At 34.6% G+C, this 4,805-nt stretch overlaps 1 long non-coding RNA gene across 1 annotated transcript; it reads left to right on the top strand.

Annotated features, from left to right (window-relative positions):
• The first annotated feature begins 212 nt into the window (after positions 1 to 212).
• LOC127699886 (uncharacterized) lies at positions 213 to 2,624 on the top strand. Its single transcript, XR_007981270.1, has 2 exons — positions 213 to 750; positions 2,338 to 2,624. It is a non-coding gene; the product is annotated as an uncharacterized LOC127699886 (long non-coding RNA).
• Positions 2,625 to 4,805: the final 2,181 nt, after the last annotated feature.

Raw genomic sequence — 4,805 nt, 5'->3', positions numbered from 1 at the left:
TGTCCAAAAGTTTTTTATTTGATTAATTACAATGTAATATTATAATAAAAAAAACAATTAGCGGCTTGCAAACCTTGCTGTAAAGTGCTATGTATATGTGTTTATATATTTTTCAATTCGTTATTCCGTAATCGCCATATTGTTTGTTATTAATAGTTCTAAGGACTTAAGATGTGTATGAAGTTACTTGTAAGAGATGATATACTTATTTGGGTCAATATCCCTAATGGACCTTGAGATGAGGAACACAGATTTATGACTCTCATTAAAAAATTAGTCCGCCATACAATCGTGGAAGCTGTGATTTTAAAAATTGACATAAATGAACTAGGACTGGTGTTTTATAGAGCTGATGTGATGTGAAAAAAAGTATAAAAAAATAAACCTGAACAAATAATTACAAAGGACATATTTTTTAATGATTTTTATGGTCAGAATTTAGGGATTATTTCCTGAGGAGAGTGACATTTTTCACTATCGTTCGGGGTTGGGCACTTGACGGGAAAACGAATCACACTTGCCACCCCGAAAATCGCACCACACATGTGCAAGTGTCTCAGCTTCAAAATGAGCCATCATACATATCCAAGTTTACGATATGGCCTGAGCAACAGAAGAAAACGTTAACATTACCGCCTATGGAGAATCTATTACGCATATTGCCCCAAATTGTGGCCTTGAATTTCAAAGGTGATGGAGTGTTTCATGGCTCAGTGACCACAATTTAGGATGATAGCTGCTGAAATCAAGGTCAGTTACACTTTTTTAGTGCTAATTAATCAAAACAATACAAAATGGCTTCCCAAACTTTTGATTTTTATCAAAAATATACTAATTTTTTGTTGTTAAATAGCATTGATGCAGAAAATGGGTCATGTAAAATCTGGACAGGGGCCATTCAGAGGAAGAGAAATTATATTTTAGGGATGCTAAATGTGGCTTATCCAAATGGAAAAAGGACAAAAATGAGTGTTGCACGCTTGGCAAAAATGTTACAGTTAAAAACAATTGACATTGATAGAAATTTAGATGCCTCGCACCTCTGCCATAATGCCTTGTGTGTTAATGCTGACCATATAATTTTTGAGCCCCATGATTTAAATAACCACCGTAAGGTCTGTGTAACTTCACAAAAATGCACCACTCATGAACTGCATGGCACAACATATCCTAACTGCATGTTGCATCTTAAACTGTGGTTTGTTCTATTTTTAATTCTAAAATTTAAGTCTCCGAGGTGACATATTGCACACTTCACTATGCATGAATCATTTACTCAAATACAAGTTTCTTACACTGCTAAAAAAATGAAAATGGGATAAAAGCCCTCCCTCTCACTCTCCAAGACACTGAAACAAACATGCATGTTTATATTAACCTGAGGTAACACATTTTACGGCTTGTTTCACGAGTGTTTACCTTTTATTGACATAGGAGGGGGAGTAACTCTTGTTGTTTACAAATGTATTTTTAACTGTGTCAGGAAATTGGGACATTCAAACCACATAAACCAACTAAAGTAAGCATGCTTTAAAAGAAATCTTCAATATAAAAACCAAACAAATCAAACAAAAACTACAAAATTATAAAATTAGGATATCAAAAGTAAAATAAAAAGCTAACAGAACTGAAATAGTTGCAAATGGAAGTAAATATGGACATGATTTTATTTTATTTTATTTCCTTGTATATTGTATCAATGAATGTGTGCATGATAGGAAAAATAAATTTTTATGCAATACATGTGTGTTAATTTGCATGTATGATGCTGTGTGTGGTATGTTTCAATGTCAATACACTCTGTAAGATGTGTACAACTCTAAATTATGATGTCATAATGCAATGACGTCACAAAAACAATGACGACACAATGTACTCTTCACCAAAGAAATAACCCATTATCCCGCTTTCAACACACATACAAAAAAAACCTCTAAAATTCTTATTCCTTGATGGATTTTGAAAACAAGACTAGTTTTGGAAAGGTCTGTGACTAATCTTTATAGTAATGAACATATGTTAGAGATATTTATTCAATAAACAAAAAATATAATAGAAAACAAGACTATCAGGGTGGACAAATTTCTTAAATCTGATAGATTTAAGTGAAAAACACTATATTTACATGATTTATCAACAAAAAATGAGGATTTGTAGAAAGTCTGTAAGGTAGAAGAGGCTTATGAATTGCAGTTATACCAATAAAAGTTAAAACAAATGTTTAAAATGTAAATTTATAACATATGCTTATTGTGTTTTTTTCTTCCTTAAAAAGGATATTGAACAGTTATAAACATTGCTACCTAAAAGTATTAAAATAAGCTTATTTTATTTCAGATATGGCTAAAACTTCACAGAATTGTTCAGAAATGTGTACTAAAGGGATACAAACTGCAATATAAGTGGAATCTGACATAAGCTGATCTAATATGGGTCAATATCCCTAATGGACCTTGAGATGAGGAACACAGATTTATGACTCTCATTAAAAAATTAGTCCGCCATACAATCGTGGAAGCTGTGATTTTAAAAATTGACATAAATGAACTAGGACTGGTGTTTAATAGAGCTGATGTGATGTGAAAAAAAGTATAAAAAAATAAACCTGAACAAATAATTACAAAGGACATATTTTTTAATGATTTTTATGGTCAGAATTTAGGGATTATTTCCTGAGGAGAGTGACATTTTTCACTATCGTTCGGGGTTGGGCACTTGACGGGAAAACGAATCACACTTGCCACCCCGAAAATCGCACCACACATGTGCAAGTGTCTCAGCTTCAAAATGAGCCATCATACATATCCAAGTTTACGATATGGCCTGAGCAACAGAAGAAAACGTTAACATTACCGCCTATGGAGAAAATATTACGCATATTGCCCCATTGGTAGTTTCAATCGGCGTGACAAATAGGATATAAGTCCAGGTTCGGGTAAAACCGATTGGAGAAACATTTGTATGGTGATTTGTAAAAAAAAGGCGAAAGATACCAAAGTCGAAAATTAACTGACACCGCTATGGCTAAAAAAGAAAAAGGCCAAAAGACAAACAATAGCACACAAAACAGAACAGAAAACTAAAGACTGAGCAACAAGAACCAATCAAAAATTGGGGTTGATATCAGGTGCTCCGGAAGGGTAAGCAGATCCTGCTCCACATGTGGCACCCATCGTATTGCCCAAATTAGTGAAAACCCGGAAATAAATCTAAATAGGTTGTCACATTCGGGGTGAAGGGGACGGGATTGTTGTTACAACATTTGGAACATATCCGCTATCATCTGTGAAACAGATATTCCATAACGGTCTACCAACTCGTGATGGCGTCCGTGAAATTTATGGAGGGATGACTTCAACTTCACCACTTTTGGAATCATTGGTTTAATAGCTTCGTTGTGAGTAACAACCCTCTATCAGGGATATCATGATAGGGAATACACGCCCTGGAATATCGTATCAACTGGGAGATATACACTCCGTATGCAGGCGCTGCTGGAATGTTGCTACATAGAAATTGAACTTTCACAATTGGGAAGCTAAAATTATCTCTTTTGTCGTAAAGTTTTCAATCGAACCTCATTGTCAATTTCTACATGTAGGTCAAGCTATGAGGCAGACTTAACTGTAACTGGTGTATCCTATATCCCAAGTTCGATGGGATAGATGCGTTCAACATAGTCTCCAAATTTTGACACTTTTAGGGAGAGAACATCATCTATATAGCGGAAAGTAAAGTTAAAGGATACTGCTAACTTCTTTTCTTTTTTCCTAAGAGGTTCCTGTATGAAGTCAGCCTCATATGAATAAAGGAACAAGTTGGTTCCCATGGGAATGCCGATTGTTTGTTGAAAAACAAGTCCTCGAAACGTAACAAATATGTTGTCAATTAAGAAATCCAGCATCTTGATAATGTCAGTTTCAGATAATGTTTTGTTTGAATCAGAGTGGTTTTTAACAAGGTAGGATGTATCCCTCCCTACGACAATATACTTGAATCTACGTTTGAAATTCTTTTTTATGAAACAAAGCAGGACCATTTTTTTTTCAATTTGTATTTTAGTTCGGAATGAGGAATACTTGTGTAAAGTGTAGAAAAGTAAAATGTGTTAATACTATTGCAAGATGAAAGAGTCTTAGGTTGTATATACTCTGAAAGATCTTTGGAACTTTTCAGTATCCACATCTGATTCCCGCCACCTCTAGAATAGGTAGTTGCACAATAAGTTTGAAGCCTGGCTTTGATTGCTGATAAAATTGATGTTGATATATAATTAAGATGTTTCGTGGGGCATTTGAAAGACCAGCAATATAGTTAAGGTATCCAATAAAGTGATGGATGATCCAGTTCTTCATCTTCGGTTGAAATTCCAAAGGAAGATAGAACAGACCTATGATTATCAAGGATTTCCTCTTTGGATGTCGTCGGAATATATGTTCAGTGTTCAATTGAATGGCCAATACCTAATTCATTCTCCAAGCAGTTTATGTAATGTTCTTTAAACACAAAAACGATGTTGTTTGGGGCCTTATCTGCGTGCACAACAACACATTTGTCATGGAGGTATGACAAGTGTTTGCAACATTTGGGTCTTTTAATATTGATGTAGCATTCTTTTTCACAAACCCATTCAGTTTCTTAATTCCGATTTGTATCAAAGACCACACAGCCTTAATCCATTCGGAAAGAGTATCTACGTATTCTTTTTCGCGTTTAACCCATTGCCTAGCATAATCCTCGACTGAATCCATCAGTATTTTGAAGTTGTGTTTCCAATGATTGATTTACGCTCACTATATTTCGGG

Source organism: Mytilus californianus, unplaced genomic scaffold, assembly GCF_021869535.1.
Source record: "Mytilus californianus isolate M0D057914Y unplaced genomic scaffold, xbMytCali1.0.p SCAF_43, whole genome shotgun sequence".
In the NCBI taxonomy this organism is placed as follows: domain Eukaryota; kingdom Metazoa; phylum Mollusca; class Bivalvia; order Mytilida; family Mytilidae; genus Mytilus; species Mytilus californianus.
Note: the sequence above shows the minus strand (reverse complement) of the source record. Positions and strands in the feature narration are given on the sequence as shown.